The sequence below is a fragment of the Mobula hypostoma genome, chromosome 6 (genome assembly GCF_963921235.1).
Source record: "Mobula hypostoma chromosome 6, sMobHyp1.1, whole genome shotgun sequence".
In the NCBI taxonomy this organism is placed as follows: domain Eukaryota; kingdom Metazoa; phylum Chordata; class Chondrichthyes; order Myliobatiformes; family Myliobatidae; genus Mobula; species Mobula hypostoma.
In genome coordinates this window covers 22,162,406-22,182,077 of record NC_086102.1, presented here as the reverse complement: position 1 = coordinate 22,182,077, position 19,672 = coordinate 22,162,406, and the positions used below count along the sequence as shown (strand labels likewise).

Here is a 19,672-nt window from a genome sequence, read left to right as displayed (position 1 = left end):
GCTGGTGTTGGGACCACTTCTTTTTACGTTATATGTCAATGATTTGGGTGATGGAATTGATGGCTTTGTGGCCGAGTTGGTGGATAGTATGAAAATAGATGGAGGGGCATGTGATAATGAGCAAACAGGGAGCCTTCAGAAGGACTTAGACAGATTGGGAAAATGAGCTAAGTGGCAGATGGAATAATGTTGGTAATTTTATGATCGTGCACTTTGGTAGAAGGAATAAAGGCTGAGACTGTTTTCTAAATAGGGAGATAATTCAAAAATCAGAGGTGCAAAGGGACTTGGGAGGTATTGTGTAGGATTCCCTAAAGGTTAACTTACAGGTTCTGTTGGTGGTGAGGAAGGCAAATGCAAAGTTAGCATTCTTTTTGAGAGGACTAGAATATAAGAGCAAGGATGTCATGTTGTGTCTTTATAAGGCACCGGTAAGACCGCACTTGGAGTATTGTGAAATGTTTTGGGTACCTTGGCCAGGAAAATATTGGCCAGGCATTGGAAAGGGTCCAGAGAAGGTTCACAAGGATTATTCCAGGAACGTAAGGGCTAACATATGGGGAGTGTTTGATGGCTCTGGACCTGTACTCACTGGAATTTAGAAGAATCAGGGGAAGGGGGTGGATGTGGTGGTGATATGATTTCATTAAACTCTATTGAGTCTTAAAAGGCCTAGATAGACTGGATGTGGAGTGGATGTTCCTAAAGTCAATTAATCCAGGACCAGAGAGTACAGCCTTAGAATATAGGGATGTCCACTTAGAACCAAGGTGAGGAGGAATTTCTTTAGCCAGAGGGTATGAATTTGTGGAATTCATTGCCACAGGTGGCTGTGGAAGCCAAGCCATTGAGTATATTTAAAGCAGAAGTTGATAGGTTCCTGGTTTGTAAAGACATCAAAGGTTATGTGGATAATGCAGGAGAATGGGATCGAGAGGAATAATAAATCAGCCATGATGGAATTGCAGACCAGTACTGATGAGCTGGAAGGCCTAATTCTACTTCTACGTCTTATGGTCTTATGTTGAATTTCTTTATCTTCCTGGGGAAGTAGAGTGTTGGTGAGCTTCCTTGGCCTTGACATGAATGTGGACAGGCTAATGGTATTGTTCACTCCTAGGAACTTGGAGTTCTCAATCGTCTCAACCTCTACACTGTTGAAATAAACAAGAGCATGTGAACTCCCCCCAGCCCCTTCTGAAGACAATGACCAGCTCTTTTGTTGACATTGGCAGGCAGGTTATTGTCATGGCACCATGTCGATCTCTTTCCTATAATCTGACTCATCGTTGTTTAAGTCATGGTCCACTGCAGTGGTGTCATCTGCAAACTTGTAGATGGAGTAAAGCAAAATACCATGTCTTAATTCTTTCAAATTAGCCCCATTGCTAGTACGTTATTGTAACTTTTAATGTAGTTTCTCAGTCTACCCTAAGCCAACTTGTGTTTCATGGCTTTGCTATCTTCATTGATTGAACTAAATCACTTTTAATTCTAAGTGCTACCCATGGAATAACATGATGGCTTTATGACAATTCATTGTTGAAAAGTGACTAGTATCGGTTTTTACATGTTCTTGATTATTAACAACTCTTCATGCTTTAAGCACATTTTGAAAAATTAAATTTTTTTTTTCAATTCCAGTTATTAATTGACCTGGTTAAGGGTACTGTGAGTCAGCTTGAAGAGTGAAGGTTTCTGCATAATTTTTACCAAAACTCTTGCTAGGTTAACATATTTTTCATTCTGTGAAGAGCAGACCTGGGAGGGAATACCTCAGTCTGAGGTTAAGATTAGGACTGACTTTATTTGTCACAAAGAAAGTCACCCGGCTTGTGTCAGGATGCAGGGGGCAGCTTGCAAGTGTTGCTATGATTCCAGCACTAACACAGAATGCCTTTCAATTTACTAAGCATGACCACAGCTTGCAGCCTACAAATAGCATGCCCACAACTTACTAACCCTAAGCCTTGGAATGTTGGAGGGAAGCAGAGAAACCCCGCATGGTCATGGGGAGAATGCAGACAACAGATCACTATTTTCCTCAATATTGATTTGGATTTGGTAAGTGTGTATGTTGTCAATTTCTTCAAATGACATAACAATAGTGAGTACAAGCAACATTATGAGAACAAATCTTGTATAAAAAGTGTTGCTCTGGGAGCCGACCTGGGTCCCAGCTCTGCCTGTTTATTGTTAACATTGTTTGATTCAGTCACAGTCAGTCATTTGCTGGGAATTTCTCAACCATATTCACTAAAAATCCACTAACTCACAGAGGTGCATTGATTAAATTTTATGTTCCTTTCTAAAGGACTCCATTTCACTCTCCGTCTGGTTCAATCTTCGTTAATGATGCCACCTTCGGTTTCTGTGTCTTGGACTTCCCCCTCACCTGGTCTCCCCTATCACCTGTCAGCTGCTGAATTCCCCTAGCATTTTGTCTGTGTTGCTCAAGATTTCCAGCATCTGTAGAATGTCTTGTGTTTATTTTCTTATGATTTCCTGTCCACTATGGTTGACAGCTCGTTCTATTACTCACCCCTGCCCTCACACTGCATTCTCACCGTCTTCTTCTGAAGCAGCCATATTCATCAGATCATCCTTTACTAATTCTTAATTTCTCAATCACGTTCAACTTATCCTTCCCTTTGTACGATCCTTCTCATAGTCATAGTCATACTTTATTGATCCTGAGGGAAATTGGTTTTTGTTACAGTTGCACCATAAATAATTAAAAAGTAATAAAACCATAAATAGTTAAATAGTAATATGTAAATTATGCCAGTAAATTATGAATTAAGTCCAGGACCAGCCTATTGGCTCAGGGTGTCTGACTCTCCAAGGGAGGAGTTGTAAAGTTTGATGGCCACAGGCAGGAATGACTTCCTATGATGCTCTGTGTTGCATCTCGGTGGAATGAGTCTCTGGCTGAATGTACTTCTGTGCCCAACCAGTCCATTATGTAGTGGATGGGAGACATTGTCCAAGATGGCATGCAACTTGGACAGCATCCTCTTTTCAGACACTACCGTCAGAGAGTCCAGTTCCATCCCCACAATATCACTGGCCTTACGAATGAGTTTGTTGATCCTGTTGGTGTCTGCTACCCTCAGCCTGCTGCCCCAGCACACAACAGCAAACATGATCGCACTGGCCACCACAGACTCGTAGAACATCCTCAGCATCGTCCGGCAGATGTTAAAGGACCTCAGTCTCCTCAGGAAATAGGGACGGCTCTGACCCTTCTTGTAGACAGCCTCAGTGTTCTTTGACCAGTCCAGTTTATTGTCAATTCATATCCCCAGGTATTTGTAATCCTCCACCATGTCCACACTGACCCCTTGGATGGAAACAGGGGTCACTGGTGCCTTAGCCCTCCTCAGGTCTACCACCAGCTCCTTAGTCTTTTTCACATTAAGCTACTGATAATTCTGCTCACACCATGTGACAAAGTTTCCTACCGTAGCCCTGTACTCAGCCTCATCTCCCTTGCTGATACATCCAACTATGGCAGAGTCATCGGAAAACTTCCTAAGATGACAAGACTCTGTGCAGTAGTTGAAGTCCGAGGTGTAAATGGAGAAGAGAAAGGGAGACAAGATAGTCCCCTGTGTAGCCCCAGTGCTGCTGATCACTCTGTCGGACACACAGTTGCAAGCACACGTACTGTGGTCTGCCAGTCAGGTAATCAAGAATCCATGACACCAGGAAAGCATCCACCTGCATCGCTGTCAGTTTCTCCCCCAGCAGAATAGGGCGGATGGTGTTGAACGCACTGGAGAAGTCAAAACACATGACCCTCACAGTGCTCGCTGGCTTGTCCAGGTAGGTGTAGACACGGTTCAGCAGGTAGACAATGACATCCTCAACTCCTAGTCGGGGCTGGTAGGCGAACTGGAGGGGATCTAAGTGTGGCCTGACCATAGGCTGGAGTGAACTGGGTGACCATTTTAGGAACATTTCTTTGAGACTGAGGGCAAGCTTCAGTCTTCTGTCATTTAATTCTCCACTGAAATCCCCTGCAGTGTTATTTTGACTTTTCCTTCTCTTCCACTGGAGCTCAAAGCATTGCGTCTCATCTTTTATTTAGTGATTACACAACCGTATGTGCTCAAGATTAACCTTATTCTTCTAAACTCCTGTGAGCATAGGCCCAGGGCCATCATATATTAACCCAAACCAACGCACACAATATGCTGGAGGAACGCAGCAGGTCAGGCAGCATCTAAGGAAATGAATAAACAGTCGATGTTTGGGGCTGAGACCCTTTTTAAGGACGTTAACCCTTTCATTTCGGGGAACATTCTTGTCATCCTCCTCTGGACCTTCTCCAAGAAAGGGGAAAACATCGGCGTGCCGACACAGAAATACGAACACTACTAGATCTGTACAGCACAAAGCAACACGTGGTAATAAAGTTCAAGGTGAGTTCAGAGACCCATCAGTTCTTTCAGTATTGCTCCTAGCTGGTCCATGAATGCTACTTGAGTGAAAAAGTGAAGAGCATTTGCAAAAATTAATGCAAAAGCAAGGTTATCTTAGTCTTTCATGGCGAGTGCCTTTCTGAACCTCCGGAATGCCTGAACATGGGCATTTTCTGCTAAGCATGGAATGTAGCATGTGATTTGCTTTAGTAAGACCACAATGCCGTGACAGATTGTGCTCACTTTCTCAGGCATGCAAATATATGCACAAAAACAAGGCCAATGGAGACACTAGAGATGGCGGATGTTAAAATCTGGAGCGATATTTAGAGGAAATTGGTGGTTCAAGCAGGAATATGGATGGAATGGAGGGAAATAGGCAACCATCGTTTTGGATTGAGGTCTTTCATCTGATAGACTCAGGGAGGGGTTCCCATCCTTTTTTACACGATTAACAGAGGGGTCTGTTGACTCCAGATTGGGAACCCCTGTGATAGATGCTGGTGGACCCTTTGAATTCATCTGGCATTTTGTATGTTGAAACACATGGCCAGAGGATTCTCACTGGATACTACCTGGGCCAGAAATGTTTTGGTGGTAACTCTTGGATCTGGGATCCACACATTCTGTGCATTGAATTTACTGGGGCAGAGGACGATGCGAAGGCAGGAAAAAGGTGGTGAGGGGGTGTGATAATGCTATGGATTTATAAACCAGGCGCACATTGAAAAAGAAATACTTGTATTTAGACTGTAGACCATAAGATATAGGAGCAGGATTAGGCCATTTGGGCCGTGGAGTCTGCTCCGCTGTTCAATCATGGGTGTTCTTTCTTTCTTTATTAATCTTTTTATTGATTTAGAAAAAGCATATATACAAACAAGAGGAGAATTATCTCAAATATATATATCAATAACAATACAAACAGAAAGTGAAATAGACATTATCAAAATCATATAGTATTAAGCAAATATGTAATATATAATAAAAAAGAAAGATAATTAATCCTCCTCTTATCAATTCATAGAGAGAGAAAAAAACCTTAAATTTTTAAAATGAGAAGAAAAAAAAACCCACTACGCTATAAGAAAAAGGGGGAAAAAAGGGGACTGGGCAGTCCATTCTGAGGATGCGACTTTCTGACCAAATCTAAAACTTTGAAAAGAAATAATTGGAAGAGTAATAAATCAACCCAAATGAAAATACTGACTAAAAGGTTGCCAGATTTTGCTCAAATTTAAAGGATGTATCAAATGTCCGACTTCTTATTTTCTCTAAACTTAAACAGGACATAATGGAGGAGAGCCAATAAAAGACAGTAGACGGATTAGAATCCTTCCACTTCAATAAAATGGCTCTCCTAGCCAATGAAGTTGAAAAGGTTATCATACATTGAGCGGAAACAGGAATATTTCCTGCTTCCGATGGGGTAATCCCAAAGATCGCCATAAGTAAATTAAGTTGTAGGTTCAGATCCAAGACTTTTGATTATCTAGCTTTATACAAGACCAAAACATATGTTAAAATAGCCACCTCAAAATTACACCTGTCACAAATAGGATGATCTTTATTTTCCCTCCTCAGCCCCACTCCCCTTAACTTTAGATGCAATGTCCAATCAAGAACCTATCAATCTCTGCCTTAAATACACCCAACAACCTGGCCTCCACAGCTGCCTGAGGTAATAAATTCCACAAATTCACCACTCTCTGTCTAAAGAAATTTCTCTGTATCTCTGTTTTGAATGGATGCCCTTCTATCCTGACGCAGTGCCCTCTTGTCCTAGACTTCCCACCATGGGAAACATCCTTTCCACATCTACTCTGTCCATGCCTTTCAACATTTGAAAGGTTTCAATGAATTTGCCCCTCATCCTTCTAAGCTCCAGCGAGAGTAGACCCAGAGCCATGAAACGTTCCTCGTATGGTAAAACTTTCATTCCTGGAATCATCCTTGTGAATCTCTTCTGGACCCTCTCCAATGCCAGCACATCTTTTCTTAGATGAAGAGCCCAAAACTGTTCACAGTACTCAAGATGAGGCCTCATCAGTGCCTTATAAAGCCTCAGCACCACACCCATGCTGTTGTATTCTAGATCTCTTAAAATAAATGCTAAGATTGTATTTGCCTTCCTCACCACTGACTGCAAGTTAACCTTTAGGATGCTCTAGACAAGGACTCCCAAGTCCCTTTGCATCTCAGTTTTTAGATTTTCTCTTTGTTTAGAAAATAGTCTGCACATTTATTTCTACTACCAAAGTGCATGACCATGCATTTTCCAACATTATATTTCATTTGCCACTCTCTTGCCCATTCTCCTAATCTGTCTAAATTCTTCTGCAGCCTACCTGTTTCCTCAACACTACCTGCCCCTCCACCAATCATCTGCAAACTTGGTACCAAAGCCATCTATTCCATCATCTAAATCATCTACATACAGCATAAAAAGAAGCAGTCCCAAAAATGACCCCTGCGAAACACCACTAGTCATCAGCAGCCAACCAGAAAAGAATCATTTTATTCCCACACGCTGCCTCCTACAAATCAGCCAATGCTCTAACCATGCCAATAACTTTCTTGTAATATCATGGGCTCTTAACTTGGTAAACAGCCTCATGTGTGGCAAAGGCCTTCTGAAAGTCCAAATATACAGCATCCACTGCATCCCCTTTATCTATCCTACTTGTAATCTCCTCCAAGAATTCCATCAGGTTTGTCAGGCAGGATTTTCCCTGAAGGAAACCATGCTGACTTTGTCCTATCTTGTCCTGTGTCACCAAGTACTCCAGAACCTCATTCTTAACAATTGACTCCAACATCTTCCCAACCACTGAGGTCAGGCTAACTGGTCTATATTTTCCATTCTGCTGCCTTCCTCCTTTCCTAAAGAGTGGAGTGACATTTGCAATTATCCAGTCCTCTGGCACCCTGCCAGAGTCCGATAATTTTTGAAAGATCATCTCTAATGCCTCCACAATCTCTAACGCTACCTCTTTCAGAACCTTATGGTGCAGTTCACCTGGTCTGCGTGACTTACGTACCCTTAGCTCCTTCAGCTTTTTGAGCATCTTCTCTCTTGTAATAGTAACTACACTCACTTCTCTTCCCTCACACCTTTCAACATCTGGCACACTGCTAGTGTCTTCTGCAGTGAAATCTGATGCAAAGTACTCATTCAGTTCATTTGCCATCCCCTTGTCCCGCGTTATTATTTCTCCGGCCTCATTTTTTTTTAGCATTCCCATATCCACTCTCCTATCTCTTTTATTTTTATGTACTTGAAAAAGCTTCTACTATCCACGATTGCTATTTATATAACACCAGAGATTTTGCAGACGCTGAAAATCCAGAGAACCTCACGCAAACTGGTAGAGCTCAATCAGAATCTCTGGAGAAGAATAAAGAGCCAATGTTTCATCAGGATTTATATTCCTCTCCGTAGGTGCTGTCTGACCTGCTGAGTTCCTCTGCCATTATGTGTGTGTGTGTTACTTGCATGTATATAGTTTCTTTCACGACACTCCAACGCAATTTATTCTCCATGTGTGTATATTTACAGACAGCAGCGAGGTTCCGGACGAACAGTATTTAAATGATGTTGGCTATGGGTCAAACATTTGTCAGGGTTCTAGGATCTCCCTATACTGCATTTCTCAACATTACACTCACCTGATGGACTGGATGTCCGAATTAACAGGTCTAAAACACACGCCGTTTATTGTCACCAGCTAAGAATTAAGCGCCCTATCCTTTCGGCGGAATTTGGAGAAACGCGGCCGCATCCCGAAGACTGGGGTCGGACCAGATGAGGCTGGTCAGCAAGTCGTGTCGGCGTTTTTAAGCGACACTTTGCGCAGACCTTAACACTAATCAATCCGAACTGAGTCTGCGAGTTACCCATCCATACGTACATGTCTGATAGGATATTGAGGATTGGGCTAAGCTAAATGAAAGAAAGAGGCATCTTTTTTTTAATTCCGGTTGTTGGATGTTCCTCTGCGACTGGTATAGTTAGTGATCGAAAAGGAATGGTGTGGGCATTGCAGACAACGCGGTTTCTCTCGCTGCATACGTTTCACGATGTATTCAGATCACAATCCAGTGGCTTGTTTCAACTCAACCCGGGACAAAACGCGGGCTTGGCTGCTCCGGGGCATTGTGCCGCAAGCGTGGGGCATGCGCGCTGCACATTGCAAGGTCAGCAAATGACAACATGCCTCTGCATTACCCCGCCCGGCGTGATCCGTGGGGCTAAGTGACAGGAGTGTCCCTGAGATTTTCTTCCCCGAAGTAGAAGAACACTGACGTGACACGTTTCCCTGCCGTAGGTGATAGAGGGAGAACCAGCTCACTTGGTTAAGTCTGAACACACATAAAACTAAACTACAGCTGAAGATACCTGTTTGCAACGTGACGAGTTTTTGCAACATAGCATTCATCTTGAATTTCCTTTCCTCGCAAATGCCATCAATGTCTTAGAAAATAGTCGGGCCCAGCCCGTTTCTATTCCCTAGTATTGAAAATAATTGCAAGTATTCTTGGCTGAGCCAGGTTAAAGTTGATATGGAACTATACAGGTATGCGTCATTCAGCACCACGTTTGTCAATTTAAATAGCGTTGAATGGTCGACTTTGTGGATCATTTACTTTTCTTTGATAAAATTAAATTAGCGATATGCTTCTGTCAGGATCGCGCGTGAGATCACAACGCTTGCACGAACAAATGACACTGGGAGAGTTTAGCTGTTTAAAATGCAAGCGGACTGAGCTTCTTGAAGCTTCATCTGCTTACTCACGGCTCCTGCCCGTCCTCCACGCAGTTTGCGCCCGACACCTATCGCACTGAATGTCACTGAACTAGCAATGTCACAGCAGCTGGTGCGAATGGGGAGAATATCCGTTCGTTTGTCCTTTATAAGTAAATCTATTGTTAAGCTACAGTTTCGCTGCCATAACCGATAATAAAAGCGTGGGGAGGAAGACTCTTTTACGATCAAGCTCACGACATAAAGGACTCACTGCGGCTTCGGGGGGGTGGGTTTGGGAAGATAAAGTGTTGCCCCTCAGATGACGAAAGTGGCTGTCAGTGTTTAACTTAAATCATTAAGAATTACCTAGGGGCTATTTAAACAACGCTGCACATCCAAGAAGAATGAAACTCATTCAGTAATCATCCTAAATATATATTTTACGTTCTCCTTGAAATAGACGAACAAAGCGGAGGATCAATATCTTTTAAAAATAGCAAAACTTTGTGTGCACATTCGTAGATTTCAGGTCACAGGTCGGTTACTGTGCAAGACAGGGACTCGTTCTGTTTTGGGGATGGGGGGATCTTTTTACATAAAACTTTTGCAAAGATTTTAAATGGCTTATCAATTATTATTGCGGCTTCAAGGGCATCATAAGACACAGTTGCGCAAGCTTTGCAGAAACCGACCATGAAAAAGAGCCCAGCAAGTTCCATGAGCGACCACTCCCTTGCAACATGAGTTAAGTGTTTGAAAAAAAAGCCACATTTAATTGACAGTTTCCGTAGCAACACGTCCCACCCTATTAATCAGTGCGTCATCCGGGGCATTGAGCGCCGACTGACAACATCCTCAGAAATCTAGGCCCCGCCTTTCCCCTTGGAAACGTCAGTGCCTCATCCGGGGCATCCAAGTTGATTGACAGTTTCTATAGCAACACGCTCCGTCAGCCGCCATTTTGTTATTAGCGGAGAGAAGAGAGATTTTTTTTCGCCTTCTCTCAGGTCTTTCCCGCCTCGGATTTTTTTTTGTGTGTGTGTGTTTTTTTTGTTTTGTTTTCACGGTGTTTTTTTAAAATCCCCGTCTTCTCCATCCCGTCTAACTCCCGCTGCCTCTAGGGAGAGGCTCCAACGGCCAGATTGGGAGAAGCGCGAAGAGAAAGTTGGATTGTCAGAGGGTCGGTGGGTCGGAGCGGCCGGAGAAGTCGGTCTGGCGAAGGAGCGCAGGGAGGTGGAAGTCGGGTTTGAAAAAAGGCGGCGCCGAGGAGGTGTTTGCTGTTGCGCAGGTTTGTAGTGCGCGCCATTTTGTGAAATATAAAGAGGGAGAGGGAGGGGGTGGGGGAACGGCGAGAGGCGGGAGAGAAGAAAAAAAGGTACCATTAAAGAAATACATAATTATAACTCACACTGACTGAGGCTGATGTCTGACTTTCGGCGGAGGTTTATTTTTTTTTCACTCCTCCTCCCTCGACACATCAGCCTGCAGTGTAAACCCAAGCCGCTTCTCTGCAACTAGAAAGGGGCCGAACGAAACACACAAGAAGGAGGGAGTGAGAGAGAATGATGGAAAGCCAACCGAGAGAGGGTCGCGTCACTCTTGTCTCCTTCATTCCTCGCAGTTTGTTCCTCTCTCCCATCTCCCTGACTTGCCCAGCGACGGACTACCTGACACTGAGTTATTTCTCCTTTGGGATCCTATCTCCGTGCTAGTTATCAGAATGAGAGCCAAAAGATGGACTCTGGCCTACTGTAAGTGTCACAGTGTACGCTACATAGGGCATGGTAATCGAGCATGAATTATAAATCCACAACACACATTATATCTTAAACATTTAGCAGGTTTTCTTATTTATTTTGAGGACTTCCAAGAAATTTGTTTTGTGCCTGTTTAGCGGACGTTGGCTTATGTATACTTTGTGAGGCATAGTTTAAAGAACGCATGTTGATACCCACTGTACGTTACTTGCAATTTATTTTGAGTCCTTTTTAGCCATAGTTCCATCCATATGAAAGGACTTGTGTAAAGCACTGATGCCCGATATAAATGCTTTTTAAATACTGGACTGTATTAGGTGGCAAGGATAAGTCATTGAAATCGCAATATATACATTATTTGGTACTTGTAGGTGGCAAATTTTTGATCTGCTATGTTCACATGCAAGATCCCAAAGTGGCATGTTGAGAATTATGACAGTGTGTTCATCTGTCGTATGTCCCTATCTTGCATATCTGCAAACAGCAAATTAAAACTGGTAAACAGAAGTATTTTTTTCAAACAGTGAATGTTTAAGGTGTTTTATTGAGTAGAGCTTTGGGTTTTTACTTGTCTGGAGAGACTTAAATCTTGTTTGGCTGTATTGTCAGTGACATTAAGTTGTCAATAATATGTTTTGGGATTAACTTCTGGTTTCCTATAATTATTGATAGCTTAATGTCACATAAATTTATTGGGAATAATTTAATTTAGTTTCCATTTGATGATCTTTCTCTAAACTTCATATGGTTTGGGTTTAAGTGCCCACGTTTGGTTGTGGAGAATCTTTTGCATTAGAGATCCACCACTGATTGTTTCCAAGTTTACTTGTGTTTTTGTTTGTATACAGAATGCTAATGGAAGGGAATAGTTTTCAGATCTTGTTTAAAAAATGCACAAATTTGTTAACACCCAATTGATTTAGTTTTATTTCAGCTGCATAGATCGTGATTTGGCATTAGGTTTCATGTGACTTCTAAAGCTTGTGTTGTTAGAAAAGAGGAAAAGTTTAGCTTTATAATCAACATGTGCTTTTTTAAAAATGTGGCACTGTTTGCAACAGTTTTGCATCTTTCCATCAGGCATCAACATAAGTTGGACACAGGTTTATTCCTGGGTCTGAGTACTTATTGGCTCAAAAATGGCAAATTATGCAGGTGAAAACAGCTGACTTAAACTGGGAGTTTTGTTTTGAATATGATTTTATTAATGAACATGAGCCAATGTATTAATAATTAACTGCTAGATTTATCTATAGCAATGTAACCTGTTTTATATTTCAATCTTAATTATGTCAGACCTAGGTCTGTTATATTAACCCAATCTTGGCTTTCTCATCTATCATCTGTCCATGAATCTCAAAAACATTAGCCTTGCTACTTTTTCGATATGCTTAAATTCACCCATGATCTTGCGCCATCCAATAAAGATAAATTCCAGTAGCCCTAGTTCTGCATTTTCATTGGCATATTTATTTGAAGCATTGTTAACATTTTATAAAGTCCTATCAATGCCTTTGGAATGACCTAATTTTATTAAAACTTGTATTTAGCCGGAATAGTACGACACCTCAGAGAGGCACATCATAACGTACACACCATTGCATGCATTAAAATTTGAATAAAACCTGAAACTTACTGTAAATTCTAGATCATGAATGTATTCATTACGTTGCTTATTCTCTGGATCAGGAGAGTGCAAGGGACTGAACTTGGGTACAAATTAAATATGAAAATGGACAACTTGACATTAGTGTGTTTATCTAGATATCTTTTAATAAAAAATCTTTCTCATTTCTCTGACCCAAACCTACACCAGCCAAGTACACCACTTAACCAATCATGCTTGTATGACTCTTTGACAGCTTGGTTTTGCAAAACCATGCTTGACACCATATCTCAGCCCCTCCTGTTAAAATTATGGATCTAGTTGCACTTGCTGAGCAAAAGTAGTCTAGGTCCTGATAATTGAGTACCAACACATTGCTTATCTCCCAAATAGAACATTTTCCCTTCTTAAACAGTGCAGGTTTGTAATATGGCACCACTAGACTTTGTCCTGTTAGAATTTCAAAAATCAAACTTTTCACTCTTTGAAAATTATTGAATCTGATTTATTTGAATCTTCACAAAGACTGAAGAAATTGAAATTTAGAATCTTGGGATTTCACATCAAAAGTAATTGCTCAGGCAGAAACAATGCATATTGAGTAATTGGTGAGCATGTTTGAGAATTTTAGGTTCGTAGTTGGGACGTCATATAACATTAAAGAACATGGATTGAAACAAGATTATGTTTACAGAATTTGGTATTCTTCAGTAACACTTGCAAAACAAAGTTTTTGAATCAGTTCAATGTATAGCTTGCTACGAAATTGTCTTTCACGAGAATAAAGGGAACATTGCTCTATTTTAGAAGGTGTCTTGCAGTATTTGGATATCTATATTGATCTACAGTTGCTAGTTTGATCTTTAATGTATTTCCACTATAACTTGAGATAATCTTAAGCATATTTAAATTATGAAATGTGATGTTTCTCCTTCTTTCAAATTTGACTGAGAAAGTTGATATCTAAATCATCCCTCCCTTTTTGTGGCAGTGGATGCTCTTGATAGTATAATGAAAATATTTGAAAGATAAATAAAATTGTCTAGCAGGCAAATGGAGTGTATGCACCATTTAAGCACAAACATTGTGATTCTATGATTTAGTACCATCAGGTGATTTTGATTAAGTATGAACAAATAGGTCACCTACTCTAATTTAATTTTGATTTAAATTTTCTTTTTATTTATACTAACTATGCATGCACACTGTTCATTACACTGAAAACCTATTACACTCCATTCACCAACACCTTGCATATTATTTTGTAAATCATATGCCTTTATGTTATTGACAACTATGAAGACAAAATCTTGTCTGTTATAATCTGTGTTGGAAAATAGGAAATGTTTGCCAACTTTTGTTATATAATTCCAACTTTTGTACAAATGAGAAGCATGATATTTGAAATTTGCCATCAAGTAATATAAGGTTGCATGTTAAATTAAAAAAGATGCAGACATGGAAGAATGAACTCTCATTTCAAAATCAAAAGTTGCTAAATTTGTTGAATCGGTATAATTGTAAATCCTCCTGCAATATCACTATTTTGTGAAGTACTAATAGATTTCAGTACATCAAGTTTCTTGGAGGGAAACAAGTTAAGAGTTGATGATATTCATCTGTACTGTTGAACAAATTCACACAAAATAATTAAAAGTGATGTCTGCTATTTCTAATACTAATTGCAACCTTCCAAATTTGTAATGAAGACTATGATAGAGAAAAAAACTGTAGGAGCAGTGCATTAGATCACTTGAGCGCCTATGTCTCCTTTCAAAAACACCATGGCCAATCTTTCTGCCAATTTTTACACCATAAGATAAAATGTAACTATTTAGCTTTTGCAGTGATCTAGCTTTCCTCAAGTCCATTCTCCTTCCATATCTGCGTAACTTTCAGTTACCCTGCTATTTAAAAGACTGCATCTCAGGTCAGAGGATTTGGTCTTCAAAGCTTTCTGGAACTAAGTATTTAGGAAATTCATATCTCTTTTAAGTTCCTAAAAAGCCATCTACTGGTCCTCTATTCTCCCATGAGGACAAATGAAATCCCAGTGTTTATGTTGTCCAGCTTCCTGATATAAACGAAATTGCCTTTATGCTTTTAAACTCATCATTTCCAGATGAGACACGCTCAATCATTCCTTTTAAGATGATGCCTCAGGTTCATCTAATTGGCATTTTCTTTGGATTATTTGTCCTTCTCCCATTCTTTCTGCAACTTAAAACTAGTTTTCTGTCTTAACCAGCTTTGAGGAATTTTCACTTTAACTTTTCTTTCTATAGAAATTGCCTGGCTGTTGAGTGTTTACAGCAGATTGCTTTTAGTTTAGATTTCCCACGGATTTTTCATCTTTGTAAACTGTAACCAAATGTAATATATCTTCAAAACTTAACAGTACTGTAGATGTGTCTTTACTCTGTACTTTAGAGCAAAGCTTTTCTACTGTTCTACTCCAACATTCCAGAATTATCTTTATCCATTGTATGTACCTTTCTGTTAGTTTTGTCTTCATGTCCAAGAACCCTTGTATATAGTTGTGTTGCATCTTTCTGCATTTTCCATTTAAATGCCAGTTTTCCTTCCAAAGTGAGCAGTTTTTTTTTACCATGTTGTATGCCATTTGCCAATATTTTGCCCACTTAAGAGTTGATGAGTGAGTGTGGGTGGGAGGGAGAAAAGGGGCTTGCTTTTCTTTTGATCGTCATGAAGGGTTTCAGCCTGAAATGTTGACTTTTATTTATATCCATAGATGCTGCCTGACCTGCTGAGTTCCTCCAGCATTTTGTGTACATTGCTCTGTGAACACAAGTGACACATTTCAATGTAAATGTGGTAACTGAATCCGAGTCTCAAGTTCAATCTAAAACTTATATTCGTTTATTTACAGTCAGCTAATTTTCTGCATTTTAAAATCAACTAGCATTTTTTAAAAGATGAAATCTTTTTGTTGATGACTGATCTAAAGTAACTAGCTGATTTTGAAGTTTTTGATTAATTTAGTAAATTTAACTTGGTGATAAGTCATACATCATGGAAACAGACTCTTCAGCCTAACTTGTCCATGCCAATTAAGATACCCATCCAAGCTAACCCCATTCCCCACATTTGGTCGATTCTAAATCTTTCCTATTTATGTACCAGTCTAACTGTCTTCGAATATAGCTAATTTCTATCTTTTGATGTAAGAACTGTCAACAAGATTTCAGTGAAACAATGTTTGACAATTTATATAAAAAAAAATTTCTGATCGCCTAACTTTTTGTTATCTGGTGAGAAAAATTTGAACTATACAATTGGTATTAAGTCTTGTCGTTTGTGGTTACTGGGTTGTCAGCTGAGAGTAGCTGAATCCTTGAATGAGGTGTCATGTTTAATTGCTCTCTTAATTTAGATAATACACCTCTAACCTCACATCCCGTCATCCTCTTAATAAAGAACTGGTAACAGCCCATTCATCTCAGAAGTCAACCTGGTAAACTTTTTCTTAACCAACTTCCATTGATTGTATATCTCTTAAATAAGGAGAATAAAACTGAACCCCTTTCACCTGTTGTGTCACCAGTGCCCCATATGATTCTATCAAGATAACTCCAGATTTGTATTCCATGCAGCTAACAGTAAAGGCAAGCCCATTTAATCTAGAGCATTCAGGAGTTTGGTTCTAGACTAAAAGATTTTCTGCATTATCAGATGGTTACTGTACTAATTATTCTGTCAATTGCCACCAATTATTTAATTCAATTTGCTTAAAGTCACACTGTAGAATAATTAACAACAAAGGCCAGGTTTAGATGGAGCATGGGTGACGAAGCTCTGTTAAGTTTAAAGAGTGTGGGAAAGAGAACCAGTTAAGCTTCAAGGGAGCACAGCTAACAATTTAAAATGTTTAGAGAGATTATGGATTGAGGAAATCTGGCAAATTGATGGAGAACAGGAAATCTGGGGTCCTGACAAGTAGAAAGGGAGTGCGGAAATTGGGCCTCAAAAAGTAGATAGGTGAATGGGAACAGTGTCCTGAAGAATGGTTGGGGAATTAGGCAAACATCATCAGGGTGATTCTAGGTAAACAATAGTGCTTTTTAAAATATATCAGTTTAAATTGTATCTGTTTGCCTTCTTCCTCTCTTTCATGAGAGCCAGATGGTGAGCTGTTGCGATTTCAAATGATGAGTCAAACTGAACCATCAAGATTTACATATACCCAGTTAGCAAATCATTGGAGTTTAACTATAATTGCTTAAGTTGAATACTAACTTTGTTTCATGGACAAGAGCTGTCATTCTGAAGCCTCTACATTTGAACGACGTTGTACTTTTCCCCTATTAAAATGGATAGCCCTTACTTCTTTCCCACACTAAACTCATATGTGGCAAATTTTTCACCTATTTGTTTTAACCTCCTTTATCTCTTTTTACAACTTGGTGTTTCATATATCGTTGTACCATGAGCAAATTTGGATAACATTCACTTAACCCAGCCCACACCTCTCTTTACATGAGCGACCCTGAGGATGGGACTGTGAAGTGTTGAGAGTGTTAAGTTCTTTAGATTAAACATCACCAAACAGCCTGTCCTGGTCCAAACATGTAGAACATTGGTCAAGCGAGCATGTCACCCCTTCTTGTTCCTCCAGTGGCTAAAGGAATTTGTTATGTAAATTTTGGCTCTCATCAAGTTTGATAGAGGACCATGAATTTTATTTGGATATATCAAGGCTTGGTATGGCAACAGCTGGACCAAGACTGGAAGAAACTGTAGGAAGTTGTGGATACAGCTCAGTGTATTATGGAAACCAGATTCCTTTCCATGGATTTTGTTCACACTTCTCACTGCCTCAGTAAAGCAGCCAGGAAAGTCAAAGCCCCACTTACCCTAGACATTATCTCTTCTCCCCCTTTCATTGGGCAGAAGATGCAAAAACCTGAAAGCACTTATGACTAGGTTCAAGGACAGGTTTCTTTCCAGCTATTATAAGACTGTTCCAACAGTCCTCAAGTACAATAACTTGGCCTTTTGACTTCACAATCTGCTTTGTTATAGCCTGGCATCTTATTGTCTGCTTGCATTGTACTTTCTCTGGAACACTTCATTCTGCACTCTTAGTATTTTCCCTTGTACTACCTCAATGTACTGATGTCCTGACGAAGAGTCTCGGCCCGAAACGTCGACTGTACCTCTTCCTAGAGATGCTGCCTGGCCTGCTGCGTTCACCAGCAACTTTTATGTGTGTTGATGAATCGATATGTTTGGGTAGCATGCAGAACCATGTTTTCCTTTGTACTTTGGTACGTGTGATAATGAAAAAAACAAACCAAACCCATTCCTCCTACTTCTAATGAGCTATGACAATAGTTTGTAAATAGTTGAGAATTGGCAAGTGAAACATTTCAATCTGAATGTAGCCCTACTATACCAAGGCTCTCTTCTGTTGCTCAGTTCTCCATCTGTGCTATTAGCCTCAAGCTTTCCTTGTGCTATGATTTTGTTTGTGTAGTACCTTATTACAGCAGTCTCCAACCACCGGGCTGTGAGGAATCAATATGGTTTGGCGATATGAGTCAGCTGCACCTTTCCTCATTCCCTGTCACGCCCACTGTTGAGCTTGAATGCACGCGAGGTCATTACCCGCGCATCATCCATGTCAGTGTAGGAAGGAGATCAACTCCTCGAGCTTGCAAATGACGGCGGGCTGAAAAGTATGTTTGACATAACATCTCTGCCGGCATTCAAAATAAAGGCTAGATATCCTGAGATAGCCACAAAAGCACTGAAAACGTTGCTTCCATTTCCAACATATCTCTGCATAGAATGCAACGAAAACTAAATTACGGAATAGACTGGACATAAGGAACCCCCTTCGAGTATTGCTGTCTCCCATCACCCCTCGATGGCACCGTCTTGTTGCAGTGAAACAAGCCCAGGGCTCCCACTGATTCAGCGATATTGGTGTGTTACAATGATTTTATATGTTCATATGGGGAAAATATGTGCTGTGTGTTTAATATCCAAACGTTACTTAAAATGTTACGATGCTATTGACTTATAAATGACTTGTATAACCATATAACAATTACAGCACGGAAACAGGTGATCTCGGCCCTTCTAGTCCGTGCCGAATGCTACTCTCACCTCGTCCCGCCGACCTGCACTCAGCCCATAACCCTCCATTCCTTTCCTGTCCATATACCTATCCAATTTTTCTTTACATGGTAATATTGAACCTGCCTCTACCACTTCCACTGGAATTTCGTTCAACACTTACTTCAAGCTCCCCTGTCCTCCCCGATCATTGACGTCGCTATATTCATGCGAGGAAAATATGCGCTGTGTGTTTAATATTAAATTTGTTAGATAAACCCTTTTAGAAATGAAATTGAGTGTATTAGCCACTTATCACCTATATTCTAGTTGTGGTTAACAGATATCTCCCCCCCCCCCCCCAAAAAACAGAATCACCAAAAACGATTTGTAGAAAAAAATCGGCACGTACACACATGCGCACACAGGTGCCCGTGCAAGGCTTCATGATCATGGTAGTCTTTCTCGGGGTAAACACAACGTATTTGACTGCTACTCTTGTCCGTTGGTAACCCTATCTCCCCCCCCCCCCGCCCCCCTGGGCCGGCCAGTCCTCAAGAATATTGTCAATAATAAATGGTCCGCGGTGCCTTTTGAAAGTGTAGATATAATATATCTAATGGTTCTTTATCGATGAAGCACACTGCACTGGCAAGAACTCTTCATAAATTACAAACATGATTTTCTTTCCGCATAACAGTCTGGGTTTTCCATCTTCATCTAATTTGTGGGTATGTGAGAGAGGTTGGATTTCAGGGTAAGTGGGAATGGGATTGCTCTGAGAACTGTCAGAGACACAATGACCAAAGACCTCCAACAGTGTGGTGAGAAAATCTGAATTTAAAGTCATGTGGATTCTGTTTGTATTATTATATACTAAACTAAATATATATTATTTGTTGTCAAGCTATTTAACTACATGAGAATTAGCTTTTTGGGTGTAGAATGTTAACCTGCTTTTGAAACATAAATTGCAGTGTTGTGAAATATCTGTGGACCAGATATCACTTTTATATTAGGGGACTACATAAATGTGCTGCAAATATATTTGCA

At 40.4% G+C, this 19,672-nt stretch overlaps 1 protein-coding gene across 4 annotated transcripts in view; it reads left to right on the top strand.

Annotated features, from left to right (window-relative positions):
- Nucleotides 1–10,118: 10,118 nt before the first annotated feature.
- Nucleotides 10,119–19,672, top strand: part of LOC134347862 (dual specificity tyrosine-phosphorylation-regulated kinase 1A) — a 156,350-nt gene continuing 146,796 nt past the window's right edge. For 3 of the 4 annotated variants that reach the window (XM_063050399.1, XM_063050397.1, XM_063050400.1), the window contains exon 1: nt 10,119–10,463. The gene's annotated coding sequence lies outside the window, so the exon portion shown is untranslated. Of the gene's footprint in view, nt 10,464–10,609; nt 10,927–19,672 lie in introns of those variants that run through there. The other variant, XM_063050398.1, reaches the window with a different exon arrangement.